Below are 19,708 nucleotides of genomic sequence, written 5' to 3' on the forward strand. Positions count from 1 at the left end.
CATGGTGGCTTGGACCAGGAAGAGATGGGGAGAAAAGGCGGAGTCTAGATTTGTTTCAATATAACTTGCTATTTGTTGGATGTGGTGAGAGACAACAGCAGCAGTGAGGATGTCACTGGAGTCTGGGGGAGTCCAGGGGAAATGTCTGGATGTATAAATTTGTGAGCCGTGGGCATAGAGAGGTATTTAAATTCATGGTCATGTGTGAGGTCTACAATGAAATTAACCTGAGGGCAAGAAGAGTCAGGGCCTTCGGGGTTTAGCAGCAAGAGGTGAGGCAGACTCGGGAAGGGAGATGGAGGAGAAGATGCCAGAACAGAAGCCAAGTCCTGGAAGCCATGTGAAGGGAGTGTCTCAGGGAAAGCAGTGTGGCCGGCTGTGCCAGGGCTGCTGGGAGGCCAAGAACTGACCATTGCATTTAGCACCATAGATAGAGATAGATCACCAGTGACCTGAAGCTGAGGGGATGGAAATCTAGCCAATCAGAATGAATGCAGGAGTCAATGGCGGAGAACACAGGCTACCCTTTGGGAGATTCAAGCAGACAAGGGAAAGGAGTTAGAAGCTCGGGGGCAGGGAAATGAACAAACCTTTGTTTCTTGTTTTCTAGGATGAGAGTTGTCTTTGTATGTTTGTATCCTAATGGGAATGACACAGTGGAGAGGGATAGGATGATGAACACTTTACATGCTCTTTACTGTAAGCCTCAAAATGCTCAAGGAGGTAGGCACGATTCCTACTTTATAAGGGAGGACGGTGCGTGAGCGAGTGTAGAGATTACATAGTAAATGGTACAGCTGGGTTCAAACCCAGGTCTGTTGGACCCCGACCTGAGCTCTTTCCCCCTGTTCTACGTGGGAAATGGGACATGCGCATTGGTTTCCTTAGATTCCAAAACTAACTAATCAGTGTCGGGCCACCATGTGGAATGGACTGAAGGGGTTGAGGGTGATAGGTCTCAACACGTCATGATGCTCTGGAACTCAGGAGAGCCACCCAGGCTAGGAGGCAGCTTCTAGTATGACCCGACTATGACGCGCTGGAGGCCAAGTGTGGATAATTGCCCAGGGGAGGAGAAGGCTGCTGTGTAGTCTGGCTCCTGGTGGTCCCAGGTGATCCCAGAGCAGGCAGCTACGGTGAAAGCCCCCAACCTAGGAAATGTAAACCAAGCCTTCTACAACTCTGAAATTTTTTAAAAAATTTATTTTTATTGATTTCAGAGAAGAAGGGAGAGGGAGAGAGAGATATATAGAAATATCAATGATGAGAGAATCATTGACCTGCTGCCTCCTGCACACCCCCAATTGGGGATCGAGCCTGCAACCCCAGCATGTGCCCTTGACTGGAATCGAACCCGGTACCCTTCAGTCTGCAGGCTGACGCTCTATCCACTGAGCCAAACCAGCTAGGGCCAACTCTGAAATTTTAATAGCAGAAGAGAACCCTTTCTGTGATAGATGGGGTGATTGGAGCACTGTGTATGCTGCGGGGGAGGAGCTGCAACCAAGGCAAAGACTGCAGATTCGGGTGCCTGAAAATTTTATGATACTGTGTTATTCTAATTCAAAGTCTTGATTGAACTTAGCCATGCAGACATGGCGAGCCAGGAGCATTTATATTTTACCTTTTGATAGTTAGTCCCTTCATCTCCTTTTATGGGAGGTTTATGAAATGGTAGAGAGTGGGGAAAGCTAAATGAGATACGGACAGAGACTTTGAAATTAATCATCTTGTTTTTATCTCGGTGAAAGTTGTGGTCTGGACATGTGAGCAATCTAACAGCCACTCTCAGCTTTGATTGACAATTCTTTTTCATTTTTGTGAAAGAATTTAGATTTGCTCATTTTGGTAAGGTTGCTAGGAGGTGGGTGGGACTGTGGCTCTTTGATTCATGATTAAACCTAATATTTTTCTTGACTGCAAGAAAGTTATCTTTATTGATTCTGGAAAGGTGAAAAACATGAAGAAATCTGATCTAAAAGCAAGAAAAGTAAAACAAATGTTTTCAAAAATAAAACATGGGACAGTCTTTTGCAGTAGGAAACTCAGGAATAAATATTTCGCCCTCCAAATATCAAACCCCAAAATGACACCGCTCCCAAACCTTGACCTTCATTCTCATCCCCACCACAAGGCCCTCAGCCTGCTGTCACCTATACTCATCACTGCAAACCTGAGACGCCTTCCTCACCTTACACATCTCAAGCCTCTGATTAAGTAACTTCAGTTCTCAGACACATGAACCCAATTGCCAGGAGGAGAGTTAGATAAAAATGAGCCAGCTGGTACTCTGGAATTTTTGTTGATTTTCTTGAACAAGGGAGAAAAATAGGGCTGTTCTCACTTAAAGACTGGGAAATTTTTCTTGGAATCTAATATGGTGCCCTTCAGGGTCCACCTGGGAAGTCTGGGAGATTGCAATGACTGATGCTTGTATCTCTGTACCCTGCATCTCCTGCAGTAGGTTGTCTTTTTCATCGTTACATCATATTCCAGGGACTGAGCACACCACGATCTATTTCTTCACTCCTTTCCATGGGTACCCGGGTCGTCGTTAGTGTAGAGCTGGGGTACTGCTCCTCTTGATAGTGGACTCCTGGGTCTTGGTGCTCTGTGCACTCGCCTCCATAAAGTGCACAGTGAGAGGTGTTCTTGAGTCTGGGTAAGCACAGCAAATGGAGACAGTGCCAAAGGATTCTCCAAAAAATATATCCCCCCACTTGCAGAAAATGAGAGTTCTCGCTGCTCTGTGTCCTTGCCAACATGTAATATCGCTACCCCCCCCTTTTTTTCATTTTAAGCGTGCAAATAAGCATGTAGTAATATTTCATTATCATTTGTTTGATTCATTCATATCTTTATTTAATAAGTTAAATGAAATTCTCAAACTTCTTTTTCTCCTTGTTAAAAAAAGAAGAAAAAGGAAAGGAAGAAAGAAGGAAGGAAGGGAGGGAGGGAGGAAGGGAGGGAGGAATAGAGGGAGAGGAAGGAAGGAAATGGAAATGTATGCTGACAATGCTGCATTTGCCAGCCCCCTACCAGTGGTTCTCAACCTTCTGGCCCTTTAAATACAGCTCCTCATGTTGTGACCCAACCATAAAATTATTTTCGTTGCTACTTCATAACTGTAATGTTGCTACTGTTATGAATCGTCATGTAAATATCTGATATGCAGGATGGTCTTAGGCCACCCCTGTGAAAGGGTCGTTCGACCTCCAAAGGGGTTGCGACCCACAGGTTGAGAACCGCTGCACCCATCCGCTGCACTGCTCTGTCCTGGGCCCTGGGAAGCTGATCCCTATGGGTTACATCTCCTAGACAACCTTGCTACTGGCTCTGGTAGGGTTCAGCCAGTGGGAGACAAAAGCAGGAAATCCGAGGTGGGGGTGAGGGTGGGGGGGGGGCGGCAGCAGGGAAGGTGGGGTGTTTCCCTCCTGCTCACTTCCTGATAGGGCTCTGCAGTGCTGGCACACCCTGAGCTTCACTTCTTCCAGCTCTGATGGAGTTCCAGTAGCCCCTCCTCTAAGCCCCTGGGGGGTGGGGAGGCGGACATCTTCCGGCGACATTAGAATTGGGAACCTCACCATCTCTTGTTTGTTCCTTCAGCCTGCCCACGCTACTACGTAAACAGCCTCTTCGTTAATGCCTCCTGCTTGGCATCTGGGTGCATTCTGTTTCCTTATGAAATTCTGATACGAAATGCAAGTGATGGAGAGGGAAATCACCAGAGGAATAACTTTAATCAACTCACATATGCACACTGTATGAATGACGGTAGAAGCAAATAACGTGTAACAAACCTCAGGGCCCACACCACCTCCATGTTGGGGAACTGCTGACGGAGACCCCGTCCGTCGTATTTGGCCCCTGCCTAGGTCTGCATGGATGTTCGGGATGGTATGAAGACTGAATGCATTTCCTCCTTTAACCCTTTACATTGATGAGATTGGAGGCTCAGAAGAATGAGACTGGCTGGGGAAGATTTCACATTCCCCCAGAAACCTTTCATTATTCAATGACCTTTCAAAATTCTGTCTTGGGTGCTTTGAGGAAAAGATTTCTCTTCCCCATCTTATCTACAAGTTGCTGAAAATTTAAAACCAGTTTTATCTCTAGAATGTCATGGCAAATGTGGTCTCTCCTTTCTAGTGCCTGTGCTGTCAGGGATGCCAGGCCCCCCTGATGAGAGGAACAAAGTGAAGGGGAAAGTGAAATCAGAAGCCAGCAGCAGAGATCTCATCAATTCAGCACTTAATCACCGTTCTAGTAACCTTGAACGGTGCAGGTAGAATAAATTCTCATCCGGGGATGAAGTTTGACTTTCAAATACTATAATGAGGACAGGTCTGGACACAGGCATCCAATATCTGAAAGTGGTATTGAAGTTTTAAAATCTCAGGTACTAGGGAAACCCAGAAAACTTACTCTTCCCAGTGTCACAAGTAAAGGTCACCTGCCCCAAACTGTAAGCTCTAAATAACTTTTCTTTCTTCCCTCTCCTTTCTCCATCTCCAAATACCACTCCCTTTCCCAAATACCACTCCCTTTCCCTTACTAAAGTGTGTGACACCTGTCTTTATGCATATTCATTGATAACAATGGTTATACATAGATAACACTCATGGGGCACTTTCTGTATGTTTTAAATGCTTTGCCTGCATTAACTCATCTAATCAGGAGAACAACACAATGAGGTATCAATCTTTTGCAAATAAGAAAACTGAGGCACACCACAATCTTCTCTGCTCTGATGCACTGCCTCCAAATAGATGTTGTTTTCAATGTCCATGTGCTTTAAACTATATCAATGTATCACCCATAAACCTCATTGTGTCTCTTACTTTTGTGATTAAAGACTCCATTTTGAACTTTATCTATATTGCTATAAAAGTACATTTGGATTGTTGCAAAGTATTTCATATTATACATATGTCCTCACTCACTCCCCTAGGGATGGACACTTGGGCTATCTCCCACTCAGTACACAAATAGACCAGGATCAGCGTCCTCCTACCTGCGCTTTTACAGTCCTGTGTGAGAATGTCCCTAGGAAAGATACCTCGTTAGGAATTCTGGGCATATGTATACGTGATGTCTTTAAACTGGGCCCAGGCAATACTCATTCAAACCCTTCCTTCCTCCCTCCCTTCCTTCCTTCCTTCCTTCCTTCCTTCCTTCCTTCCTTCCTTCCTTCCTTCCTTCCTTCCTTCCTTCCTTCCTTCCTTCCTTCCTTCCTTCCATGTGATAAGCACTGAGCTAGGAAATGAGGACAAGAAAGATGTGGAGACGAAGCACACTGAGCGTAGGATCTAGTCCTTGCCCACTTAAAAGTATTTCCATTAGACAGAAAAGGCACATACTGTATAGTTTCACTTAGATGCCTATTCGTGTGTCAAAATTCTAAAAGAAAGAAAAAGCTATGAATATCAAGTGACATGGATGTGAAGCAACTGGAACTCTCACACATGGCTGGAGGGAACGGAAAATGATACAGCCACTTTAGAAAACATGCTGGTAATTTTTTTATAACATTAATCATACTCTTACTATATGATCCAGCATTCCCATACCTAGGTATTTACTCAAGAGAAATGAAAGCATATATCCGCATTAAGACTTGTATGTGAATTTTCATAGCAACTTTATTCACAATCATTCTGCCATGAACTGGATGTTCGTGCCCCTCAAATCCCTATATTCAAACCCTAACCCCCAAGGAGATGGTATTAGGAGATGGGGCTTTGGGGAAGTGATTGAAGCCCCTGTGAATGGAATTAGTGTCCTTATGAAAGGGACCCCGGAGAGCTCCCTTGTTGCCCCTGCCATGAGAGGACACAGTGAAAAACAGCTATCTATGAACCAGGAACAAGGCTGACACCAAACCTCCTGGTGCCTCGATCTTAACATCCAGCCTCCAGAACTGTGAGCAATACAGTCCTGTTGTTTATAAGTTACCTGGTCAATGACACTTTATGCTACAACCCAAATGGACTAAGACACACTCCAGTTGGAAACCACTCAAATGCCCACTAACTGGTGAAGGGATAAATGAACTGGGTGCAGGCTGTGGAGACCACTGCTGAGAAATGGAAAGGAATGGGCCACTGATACACCACAACACGGATGAATCTCGACAGCGCTCTGCTGAATGAAAGAAGCCAATGAAAAGGTTACATACTACGTGATTCTATTTGTATGATGTGCAAAGGCAAAACCATAGGACAGTCGTTTTCAACCTTCTTAATGCCGCGACCCTTTAATACAGTTCCTCATGTTGTGGTGACCCCCAATTTCATTGTTACAAATTGAACATAATTAAAGCATAGTGATTAATCACAAAAACAATATGTAATTATATATGTGTTTTCCTATGGTCTTAGGTGACCCCTGTGAAAGGGTCATTCGACCCCCAAAGGGGTCTCGACCCACAGGTTGAGGACCGCTGCCATAGGAAGTGAGATGAGATCAGTAGTTGCTAGGAGCTGGGGTTGGGGGAACTGACTCCGAAGTGGCACATAACCATCAACATGTATGTTGTTGGTGGAGTATTACTTGGGCAACTTGTGGGGGTGATGGAAGTATTTCTTATCTTTATTGTGATAGTGGCTACATGAGTGTGTAAGTTTTTTTTTAATTCATGGAAGTGTACAAAAAGACATGTTGGAAATGTTATCTCAGAATACTCCATCCAGCGTCCTTTTCCCATGGAGCTGCAGAAGAGTCGTCTCAGTACCATACATGGTTACACTACTCCTGAGTACTGGGTTGTTTTTATCTTGGAGACTGAATCATGTAACTGATCAGTGTTACCTCTTTGCTTGGGTTGTGAAAAGCTGGAAGCTGGGTGTCCAATGTGTATTTGGGTATCAATCTTACCTTTGACATCATCTTATTTCTCCTATTTTCATGAGCCTTTTGACCTGATTTCTTACTGGCAAATTGTTTTAGCTTAATGTGGTCTATGTACTTTTCAGAGACTAAGTAGTTTCCATCAAGGTACAGTCTACATAACCAAATCAATAAATATACCATGGAATATGGGATAAATCATAGAAGTGGCTCCTCCTGAAACACATTAATAACAGTACAGGCCATAAAATCCCAATTCATTGAAGTATACTATAATGCAATACCTAACTTGTTTTATTCATTTCTGGATGTTTCCCTTTACGAGGAATGAGGATCAAATAGCATTATCAGAAAAAAATAAACGGAATGGTATGTAGGAAGCAGGAACACTACAGGCTTAATATAAATCATATATTTGCAATGGAGCGCAGCTCAGATGAAATGTATTGTCTGAGGAAAGAGAGATTCCGGTGGTGCATATAACCAGGCACAGGTTGGATAACATTTGGCTGAGATCTCATACAAAGATTCATTTAAATAAATGGCCACTTCCTTCTAATACCATCATTCAATAGTTACTTAATCCTATGAGAAAATAGTACCCTTCCAATATAAAAAAAAAATTATTTATTTATTGTTATTGATTTCAGAGAGGAAGGGAGAGGGAGAGAGAGATAGAAACATCAATGATGACAGAGGATCATTGATCGGCTGTCTCCTGCACGCCCCCCACTGAGGATCGAGCCCACAACCTGGGTATGTGCCCTGACCTGGAATCCAACCCTGACCTCCTCATTCAACCACTGGGCCACCACAGCCTGGAAAAACAAGTTTATTTTGACTAAGAAAACACCATTATTTTCTTACTAATCAAGTTGTTTAATTATATTAAATTGTATCATAATCCCAATATATTGGAACAGGTAAAAAGTTTGTAGCAGACATTCTTACAACTATTCTAGGATCAACCCCTTAAAAAAATGAAACACAAAGAGTTGTGGGGAATTCTATTTGCAAAATAGCCCCTTTCCATGCATAGCCAGCTGTCCTTTTTGCCCCCTGGAAACAGCCGGGCAATAGAACACTTTCTGAATGGAAGTTTGATTTCCCACTTGGTCCTTGTTGTTTAACACTTAGGTCATAAAGCTCCTGACAGTTTCAATAAAAAGCAGAGAAGGAGAAGTGCTCCTTATTCATGGAGAGCTCAAGCCAGCACCACCCCTGCACTTCTCCATTTGACAAAGCCCAGTCTTTGCCAAACAGCCAGACCTACGATTTAGAACTCACTCCCATCAGCATGAGGGACCTGAGGGTGACTGGTTCTGCAAAACTGAGAACAATTTCAGGCTGGCCCCGATGTCTGGGCTCCAAGGTGCGTGGGTTTGCCCAGCATTCCCCACAGACCTGAGTAACTGGCGAGAAACACGCTGAAGGCATTTTAGGTCTGATAACCAAACTAGGAACTGAGTAAGGAAAGAGTAAAAGCAATACTGTGTCATTACTGGGAATTGCAGGCACAGAGCCACAAAAGACTGGTAGGGGCGGGATGGGGGCAGATAATGAGTGTGTTTACTAGAAGGCACAGTAGTAAAAAGCCACAAACAAAGGACCTGCAGAGACATTTTTCCAAGGACATATATAAATGACCAAGGGGTACCTGAAACGGTGCTCAGCATCTCTAATGACCTGAGAAATGCAAATCAAAACCACAGTGAGGTATCACCTCCCATCTGCTAGAATGGATATCATCAGACAAGAGATACAAAATATTAAAAATGGAACCCACCTTGACCAGTGTGCTCAGTGGTTGGCCCATGCACTGAAGGGTTGCAGGATCAATTCCTGGCCAAGGGCATGTACCTGGGTTGCTGGTTCCATCCCAGGCCTTGTCAGGGTGCGTGTGGAGGCAACCAACCAATGTGTCTCTCTCAAATCAATGTTTCTCTCTCTCTCTCTCTCTCTCTCTCTCTTTCCATCCCCCCCCTTCCACTCTCTCTAAAAATCAATGGAAAAAATATCCTCAGGTGAGAATTAAGAAAATAAAAATTAAAAAAATAATAAAAATGGATCTGCCTAATGACCCAGATTTCAATTCTGGGTTTGTATCTGAAGAAACTCAAAACACTAATTCCAAAGAATATATGCACCCCTATATTCACTGCAGCATTATTTATAATAGCCAAGATATGGAAGCAACCCAAATGTCCATGAATAGACAAGTAGATACAAAAGCTGTGGTACATATATAATGGAATATTACTTTGCCATAAAAATATAAAAAAATATTGCCGCCGAAACCGGTTTGGCTCAGTGGATAGAGCGTCGGCCTGTGGACTGAAGGGTCCCGGGTTCGGTTCCGGTCAAGGGCATGTGCCTGGGTTGCGGGCACATCCCCAGTGGGGGATGTGCAGGAGGCAGCTGATCGATGTTTCTCTCTCATCGATGTTTCTAGCTCTCTATCTTTCTCCCTTCCTCTCTGTAAAAAATCAATAAAATATATATAAAAAAAAATATTGCCATTTGCAACAGCATGGATGGACCTAGAGGAAATTATGCTAAATGGAGCCAGTCAGGCAGAAAAAGACAAATACCATATGATTTCACTTATATGTGGAATACAAAGAACAAAATAAACAAACCAAACTGAAACAGACTCATAGATACAGAGAACGGGCTGATGTTTGCTAGGGGGCAGTTGGGGGGCTGAGTGAAAAAGGTGACCTGTCACAAGTACAAATTGGAATTTACACCATAGTCACGGGATGGAAAGGACAGCATAGGAAACACAGACAGTAATATTGTAATAACTATGTGTGGTGTCAGGTGGATGCTGGAAATACCCGGGGGAACACGTTGTAAAGTATATGATTGTCTAAGCACTATGCTGTCCACCTGAAAGTAATACAAATGATGTTGAATGTAAACTTCAACTGGAAAAAAATATGTAAAAATAATAAAACCTCATTTTGACGACAAAAGCTCCTTTCTGAACATTTGTCTGTTCCCGGTGACCTGAGTTAGCACGCACCATGGTCTCCTTCATCTGCCATCTTTTTGGAAGTGGCACCATGTGAGGCTGAGATGCTTTATGGCTCGTAATCTCTGTCTTGTGACGCAGGATTTATGAGACCAGAGGGGCAGCCCCCATCACTGGCCTTGAGCTTAATGTTGACGTTTATACGTTTTCCCTTCTTCCTTGTTAAGGAATGAAAGATTCATTTTACCTTGTATTATCTATGGATTTTTCTTTCCTTATGCTATTTTGCTAAATACTTTTTAAAAATAGAAGAAGAAAAAAACGGACAAGAGATAAGTCTTAGCCAAAACACAGAGACAAGAGAACCCTTGGACCCTGTTGGTGTGAACGGAAATTGACTCAATCATTATGAAAAACAGTTTGGGGGTTCCTCAAAATATTAAAAATAGAACTACCATTAAAAATAGCAATTCCACTTCTGAGTATATAGCTGAAAGAAATGAAATCGTTATGCTGAAGTGATAACTGCACCCCCATATTCAATGCAGCATTACTCACAGTAGCCAAGGCATAGAAACAATCTTAAGTGTCTGTCGATGAGTGGATAAACGCCAACTTCTTTTTATGTAAACACACATTTTAGTGGTGGAGTAATAGTAATAATATTAATATGACTAAATAATAATCACATACACACAAATACAAGGCATGTGTTTGTGTGTATATATATATAAATATATATAAGATGGAAAATGCAGGAAAGGGAATCTTGCTATTGGATAAACCTTGAGTTTATCCAACAGCTAAGTATAATACTTACGATGCTAAGTGTAATACTTCAGAGAAAGGCAAACACTGTATGACCTCACATGTATGTGGAATCTAGCAAAGCTGAAACAGAATGAGAGGTTTGCCAGGGCTGGGGACAGGGGACTAGATAATGGTGGTCAAAGGGTACAACTTTCCAGATATCAGATGAGTAAGTTCTAGGGATCTAATACACAGCCTGGGGGCTAAAGTTAACAATACTTGTTAGTTGCTAAGAGAGTAATTCTTAAGTGTTATGACAAAAACAACAATAAAAACAGTAACTGTGTGAGGTGATGGTGGTTTTACCTCATCTTATTGTGGTGACCATTTTGCAATATATATGTAAGTAATCACTTTGTACAGCTTAAACTTATACAATGTTATATGTCAATTATATCTCAATAAAGCAAGGGAAGAAAAGACAAATTTATAATGTCAGAATGCACCTAGCTACTTCCCTGGGTGTTAACAGCCTCCCCAAACCCAAAAGAAAATCTTCCATTGCAAATATATTTTATGTCAGAAATTTTGCTGATCTAGAGTTAGAAAGTACCACTGCAGTGTTAGTATTTTAGAGGCAAATACAAAGAACTCAAAACAACACGTATTTATTGAGCACCTATTATATGCTCAGTACCAAACTGGGTATTTTATTCATTGATCCAAATTAATAAAGATGATCATGTTGTTTAGTAGGTACCTTATTCATTTGTTCCTCTTGACTTAAAGAAGCAGTATCATTATTTTCCCCATTGTACAGGTGAAGAACAGAGATTCTGAGGGTTTAAGCTACCTGTCCAAGTTCAGTCCAACTAAAAATTGGTGACTACAGCGGCTGGTGTTGCTCAGTGGTTGAGTGTTAACCTATGAACCAGGAGGTCACGGTTCGATTCCTGGTCAGGGCACATGCCAAGGTTGCAGGCTCGATCTCCAGTAGGGGGCGCGCAGGAGGCAGCCAATCAATGATTCTCTCTCATTGATGTTTCTATCTCTCTCTTCCTCTCCCTTTCTCTCTGAAATAAAAAAATAATAATTTTTAAAAATCGGTGACTACAGGGTTAATACCCACAGACAATCCAACAAATGGGCACACAATGGCCTCCTGATATATTATAACTTTTCTATCTCTGAAACCATCAGCCTTCCACAGGTGCACAGGGCCAAAGCTTAACATGACATCCAGCTGGTTCTGGACTTCCTCTAGGAAGTTTCAATGGGTGTTTGCACCTCGTTGCTTGGCTGGGGAGAAGAAACTTAGTGTGTATCTGACTTTAAGTTATGTGGCCTTTGTGGGGAATCATTACATGAAAGTCTGATACATTTTTTTGTACTGTTTTAGTTTATATCTGAAAGAAAAAATTTTCTTACTTTTCCTTCTATTTTTGTCTGCTGAGAGAGTGCAGTCAATCCGCATACACAGAAGAAATAGCCAAGGTGTGATCATTTGGCCAAAGGTGAGAGCTCTCTGTTATTATTTTGTCACAAGTGATGAATGATGTCAAACAAAGTTGTCAGGCGATTTAGGTGTGTGGAGTGGCAGCAATCAATTTTCAAATTAGGGAATTTAATGTATTTTAATGAGCTAATCTCTGTTGATTACCGGACAGATTTCGACTTTGAGCTTCGCTTGCTCGTGTGCTTGGCAGTGATTGATGGGCGTTTTAACTCCCCTAATTTGAGTCTAGTTAAGCCATCATCGGCTGTCTCAGCTGCAATCAAGAGAAGCTGGTCTGGAGACCCGCAAAGCGCGTGGCCACTGTGGGATCCCTTCTCCTGTCTCCTTTGTTCTCCACATTTTGTAGCTCAGAACAGTCATGTGATACTCCAGCACTGAACCCAAGGAGGCGCCCAGCAGGCCACAGCCATGCTTGCCCTTTGAACCTCTCACACCACCCCCAAACAGGATGGTGGGTTCTTCGAGGGGAGACACTGATTTAGTCTGGTCGGTGGTCTCCTAGCACCCAGCACAAGTAGGTACTGAATACATTAATAATAATAATAATAATAATCCTGAACTACTTAACAGACACATTTCCTGAAACCTGAATTCTGTGACGAGTAGTCTCTAGTTCAAATGTTTGCACTATAGAGAAAAATGGATAAGCTAGTAGATATGGGTCTGTGGGCAGACTCATTGTGTGGTGAGACAGAAATGTGTCTTCTCCTTGCTCAAGACGTAGGCTTTGAAAACCAGAGAGGAATTTATAAATTGGAAACCCTCATTCAGAATTCTGGGCCTGGAAAATTTAAAATTTATGACAACTTGATGTGAGTAGGGCACAAGTCTTCCCCTCCATTATCATCGAAGAAGAGCTGCCTGGGCAAACAAATCGAGTAAACAAAATTAGGGAGCTCTATTTAAGAAACGAGAAAAAAGAAAACTACTAGGGACTTTGGCAGTGTAATTGAGGGGTAACAGGGTGCTAATTATCCATGTGTCTCAGAGCTTCCTCTTAAAAACACTTTTTAAAACTAGCAGTTAATTCTAATTACGTTAGATATACAAAATGTGGGGAAATATTGTGTTAAAGCCCCATTTCTTAAAAATGCCTAAGTAGCCCAGCCGGCGTGGCTCAGTGGTTGAGCATCAACCTATGAACCAGGAGGTCACAGTTCAATTCCCAGTCAGGGCACATGCCCGGGTTGTAGGCTCGATCCCCAGTGTGGGGTGTGCAGGAAACAGCCGATCAATGATTCTCTCATCATTGGTGTTTCTATCTCTCTCTCCCTCTCCTTTCCTTTCTGAAATCAATAAAAATATATTTTTAAATAATAAAATAAAAATGATATATCTTATTTTTTTAAAGCCGAAGTAATGAGATATCTCTAACCAATATAGGCTGACTACATAGTTTGAATTGAAGCAGTTCAACTGAATATGCAGTAAACAACAGGATCATCTTTTTTTATTTAGGTCATCCTTGCAGCAAAGGCAGAGAAGCCACCGCTGATGGCCTGTCTGAGCGAGTGGCCAGGTCCTCCCAGTGTTCTGCTGTTTCTTCTGCTGCTATCCTAACTGATCATTCTGTGCCTAAAGGCTCTAAGGCACAATTTGGTGGACAACTGTGGCCATTGTATACTCTGTGACCTAGATGAGTTGGCAAGAACAAGTGGGCACATGCTGGCAAGTTCTAAGGAAAAGCCATCAGCAGAGACAGCTGTGAGTGGGAAATGTAAGAGCAGATGTTCTCCCCCAGCCCTGCTGTCAGCTGGAAGGAGCCGGTCATAACCTGGTCCTGGCTCTGCTCCGGCTCTGGAGCCCCTTCATGGGCTGGGGTGGTTCTGCTCAGATTGAAAATTAGGTTGGAAGCAGCACAGGCTCCATTTGGGCAGCTGTTTCTGGAACTGGGACCAAGGCTCCTGAGATACTTTGCTCTTTGTCATTAACCTTCTGTCTTGGGGGAGAAGGTCCTGTCCTCCAGCCAAGCACCCACAGCAGAGCTTCCTGAGCTGGGCCTTCCAGCGAATTTAATTAGTTGCTCACTCAGTTTCCTCTCGTTGGAAAGAAGGGTGTTCTGCACACGCAGATGCGATGCTCCGGACCAGAGAGAGGCACACATTCAGCTGTGAATCAGAGCCACGTTCCAGCCTCTTTCCCTCTGGTGCCACCTGCCTGACATTTGGCTCCTCTGGTGGGTGGCATCTGTGTTCTCAGTCATTTAAAAGAATGAAGTTTAAGCACCCGTTCGAAAAGGTATCTGCACCCCTCCCCCCCCAAGATCACTGCAGCATTAGTCACAGTAGCCAAGACATGGAAACAACCTAAGTGGCCATCAATGGATGAATGGATAAAGAAAATGTGGTATGCACAGACATAATAGAATATTATTCAGCCATAAAAAGAAGGAAATCTTGCCATTTGCAACAGCATGGATGGACCTTGAAGACATTATTCTAAGTAAAATAGCCAGACAGAGAAAGGCAATACCATATGATCTCACATATATGGAGTTTAAAAACAAACAAATAAACAAAAAAGAACTTGAACTCATAAATACAGAGAACAGATTGGTGGTTGCCAGAGGTAGGGATGGGATGTGGGCAAAGTGGGTGAAGGTCATCAAAAGTAGTACAAACTTCCAGGTATAAAATAAATAAGTGATGGGGATGTAATACACAGATGATGACTATAGTTAATAACACTCTACTGTATATTTAAAAGTTGCTAAGAGAGTAGATCTAGAAAGTTCTGATCATGAGAACAAAAATTACAATTGTGTGGTAATGGATGTTAACTAGACTTTCCATAGTGATCATTTTGCAATTATGCAAATATCAAATCATTATATTGTACACATGAACTAATATAATGTTACATATCAGTTATATATCAATACAAATACTAAAAAAAGAATGAAGTTTAAGTCTCATGTCAGAATCAATATTTGTATTCCTCCTCCCATACATCACCCCTTTTTAAGTTTCCTGACATGATTCAAGCCTAATATCTACCATGAACTTCATGGGTAATGCTTGTGCTCTCGAAGGCTCTGTGCCTCTTGGTCCCTCTCTTATGCACTAACTTTCATGCCTTCTTGCTCTTTCATCCTCTCTTCATGATACCTGTTCCAGCATGAAACATTCAGCTATATCAAGGTGTTTACATTTGAGATCTCCAGTACATTTAATTATGCCAGACTTAGGGCTCCATGAGAGACAAGTTCTAAATATGCACAGCTGATGTACAGGAGTCTCAAGATCAACATTTTTTCTTAAGAGGTGAGTGTTTGGGCCTGGGTCAACCTCTGACTTTGTTTAGACAATGATTTCAGCCAAGAACAAAAGAGTGTCCTAGGATAAAATGGAGGGAAACATATGAGGGTGAAGAACAAGGCTGCCCACCTGGCCATGGCAATGACTAAAAGGTCACGGACATCATAGTGTCCCTGAGCAGGGTTGCCTGAGGAACTAGAGGAAAAGGCAAATTTGACAACCGGACCGACAGCCTAGGCAGCCCTTCTTTCAGGGAGTCTTCCCCCTGGGCCTCTCACATTTCTGCATGTTGTATAGTGCAGGCACTAACGGCCTTTGCTCTGGATAATCTTCTCAAGGATGGTTGCAGAGAGAGCAGCAAGACAGAATGCATCCCTTCAAAAGGCAAGTTTTATTATGGTCCATTATGGCGGGTCTCTCCAGGACAAATGCAGGCAGGTTTACTGCCTATTATAAAAGATTCCGTTTCCTTAAGCTCAGGGGTCTTCCCCTATAATTTTATGCAGGTGACACCAGGCTCTTCTAGTGTCACCTCATGGGAATTGGGGCTCAGAGAACCAGCTAAATATGATGCTACTCTGTTTCCTGCTATTACTGTCAGTAATAGTCCTTGTTTCACACCAGGTGTCTCATGTCTTCAGACAGCATCCATGAAACTGTGGCAGGCTCACTTGCTAGCTTGCAAGGACTATACAATCTCAGGTCCATCACAGTTCTTGACACTACTTTAGCCCAGTGCTCCTCATAGGGGTATTCAAATGAAAGGATTTTTCCCCTCAAGAAACTAAAAATCTGCAGGAGTACAGCAGTCACGTTGGCACTAGAAGGGGCATGCTTTGAGCACCACTCCCCCCCCTCCCCGACTCACACACACACACACACACACACACACACACACACTCCAATATCAATAACATAAAGACATAGTCCCACCAAAGAACAAAGTCAGCATTTCCATGGGCTACAAACGAAACCCAAATGCCATGCAGGAAATTGCTGAACCTGAGGGCCTGCTGACTTTAGAGGTAGCCAGGCGCTCCTCTCCCCGTGGGAAAGGAGGTAAAATTGCCCCTCATGAAATGAGGAACCTGAGCTCTCTTGCTGAGACCAGGCACTGAAACTAGCTCTCCTGTTATGTAGGAGAGGAGGCCACAAAGTTACCACCACCCCCTTGAACTGAGGCAGAGGAAGCAGGCAAACCTCACACCGGGGCATGGGCCAGGGAGCAGTCACACTAACTCTATGACATCATCAGCCACCTAAATTCTATACAGTAATCACCAAGGACATGAGGGTGGTGGTCACTCTCTTACTTATGAGGATCATACAGATGCTGAATAATGTTTAACTTTGTAGAAAAATATTAAAGTTCATATTTTAATTGTAAAATAATGAAAATATAATTTATATAATGTATAGCTTCCAAACCAGAAAAAAGCAAAAAGGAGGGTGGTTAATCTATTTAATAGGGAACAATGTAATCTATCCAATGATAAACCAAAAACACAAAATAAGGCTAATACAGATGAGTCCCACAGTGTCTATAATCTCACATGTACACACACACTCAGGAAATGGATTACAATTACCTATTTAAAGACAAAGACTATCTGATTGGATAAAATCCAGTTACATGCTACTTATAAAGGCAAACCCCAGACAAATACACAGAAATGTTGCAAATAAATAGAATGAGCCTATGACAAAGACAAGGTATTAATAAAGTAGAATATAAAAAAGAGATAACAAACCAAACCCAATGATAATCAATTAATAACATGGGTGGATCTCTAGCTAATCTTCTCAACATTTTTCTATAAATCATTAAGTATAAACAATTAATCCAAGGGACAATCTCTTACAAAGAGATCAAGAAAAGCGCCAGGGCTACCTAGCCAGTGAAGTCATTAGATTCAGGTGAAACGGCTTGTCTGGCTGGTGGGAAGTCAGATCTTATTGGAGAGGGCAGGAGAGAGCAAGAGGAACAGGCAGAGGTGAGAAATGGTTTGGATTCTCCTGACCATGCAAATGAGGAGGCCCCCAAACTAGGAGGAATCCAGCCAAGTAGTTAAATGCTTGATCAAGGCTGCAAGGTGTGTCACCCATTCTGGGTTGCGCTGACTCTGAGACTCACTCACCCCATGGAATAAACAGTAATTTGAAGAGAGATTTAATGAGTCCCCCTTAAGAATCACAATAGCAAAAACAGCAAGAATGATGTGATAGAGGGGAACAATTTGCCCCAAGAACTCAGAGGAGCATCCAGGTAATGCCGACCAGTTTCAGCATCCAGTGGTGCTGGCTAAGCCAGTGTAAGAAATAAATCACCAAGTGTAAAGCCTGCAGTCACACAGCCACACTTATCTTGAGTACTGTACTCACTTCATCTAGATTCTTCTACTGGGGAGAGGGGGAAGTTGTCTCCCTCCCGGGGATGTGGTGATTCGGCTTAAGTTTGCAGCAGCCTGGGCTTAAATTACTCTCTCTACCTCTGCTATTACCCAGGAGCACTGAGTCACCGAGAGGAAGGAGCAAAACAATGAGTCAAACAAATCAATAAGAAAAAGACACACCACCGAATTGAAGAATTGGCAAAGAATATGAAGCAGTAAATCAAAGAGAAACCCCAAATGGCCAGTGCACAGAGCGGGGAATGGTCACCCTCTCCAGTATTAAAGGCAGAATAAGTTGAAACAACAACAAAATAGCATTTCGTGGGCTGCATTTCAGCAAAGATTAAGTTGCCAAGATGTGGGTAAATAGGAGCTCATACAAAGCATCGGAGAGATTGTAAATTGAAACTAGCTCTTTAACAAGCAAGTTGGCGATTTTTAATGGCCCTGAAGATGTGCATCCCCCAGCACCCGGTTCTGTTTCCAGGTATGTGCCCTACAGAGTCATGCATAGGTACCTAAGAAGACTTTAAGAGCAGCGCTCCCTACAGTAACGAAACTGGAAACAATCTAACTGACCAGTGGTATGCCATTGAAAATGACGACAGTACAGTGGAATCTCTGCAGCACTAAAATGATCAAGAGCTACAACTTCAGTATGGATAAACCTTAGAAAGCATCCTGAGTAAAAATACAAACCCAGCTATTTGTTTATTACACCCCCACTGGAGATCGAGCCTGCAAGTGGGCACGTACCCCGATGGGGAATCGAGCCTCAACCTCCTGGTTCATGGGTCAGCGCTCAACCACTGAGCCACACCGGCTGGGCTACATGAAATTTTAAGATGATTAAGATGAGGTCTTGTTCTATCTAGACACACAGAGTGTGTGGGAATCTCAGTGGAGATCAAAGTCTTGATCATAAAATGAATCACAGGGGTTTGCAGACACCACCTCCAAGGATACCTGTTATGTAAAGCTATGAAACAAGTGATTGTTTACAGAATGTGCATACATAGTAGAAAGATTTTTTTAAAAAACTTCAGCATGATGGGATAAAGGGCGGAGCAAGAGACCAGGTCTATATTTCATTTCTTAAGGAATTCTGAAGCAAATACTCAATCGTGATGCCATTTGCTCAACATGTGTGATCTATTATATAACAGCGCACTTCTTACATTTGCTCTGTACTTTCCTATAGGAGTGAAATATTTAATTCCTAAAAGTCTTGTGAACAAAAAGTCACAGCCCGCCAGGGTTTTCATCTAGGGACTGAGTGGCATGGCTGTGACTGGATGTGTTTTAAAGGGGCAACAGAGGACAAATTGAAGTTGCTTTGATAATGTGACGAGCGGTGCTTGCTCAGCATCCTGTTCCCATCAGAAACCACTGCTCTCAGGCTGGAGGCCCAAGTGTGTTACATAAGCCGACGCCGGGTGCTGCGAGGACACGGGCAGGGTCCCAGGAGCCAGGTCCCAGGGCCAGCGCAAGGGGTCTGCTTCCCCAGCAAGAGACGAAGGAGACCCAGACATCACCGCAGGGTGGGAGCACTGGAGTTTCCCCGGGTGAGGGAGGGGCTGTCTGGGTAGAGGTCAGGGCCAGTGGGACGGTGTGTGTGGCGGATGGAGGAAGTGCAGTGGTAGGGACTGTGGGTGATTCTGGCTGCTGGCTGGGTGGGCTTGTGAGGGTGCTGTGAGGGGCTGGGCTGAAGAGGCAAGCAGGGCAGGTTCTGAGGGTTTTGGAATCGGGGCCGTGTCCTGAGGGAGAAGTGGAATCTTTGAAAGATGTGAAGCGGAGGCATGCCCTTGAAGGATCATCCAGTTCAGTTTCCTGCCTTTAGGCAGAGAGATGTCTGAATCTTTCCAGATGGCGGGCCTGTCTCTTTCTCAGTGTCTCCAAGGGCAGAGGCTCAGCAGCCTCCATCCTTCGTCTTTCACGCGTTGAGTGATGTGGGGAGGTGACTGCC

General features: G+C 43.2%; 1 protein-coding gene across 1 annotated transcript in view; it reads right to left on the reverse strand.

Annotated features, from left to right (window-relative positions):
• The window catches only part of CALN1 (calneuron 1), a 329,208-nt gene that overhangs the window by 100,522 nt on the left and 208,978 nt on the right, over positions 1-19,708 (reverse strand). The window lies entirely within an intron of this gene.

The sequence above is a fragment of the Myotis myotis genome, unplaced genomic scaffold (assembly GCF_014108235.1).
Source record: "Myotis myotis isolate mMyoMyo1 unplaced genomic scaffold, mMyoMyo1.p scaffold_m19_p_5, whole genome shotgun sequence".
In the NCBI taxonomy this organism is placed as follows: domain Eukaryota; kingdom Metazoa; phylum Chordata; class Mammalia; order Chiroptera; family Vespertilionidae; genus Myotis; species Myotis myotis.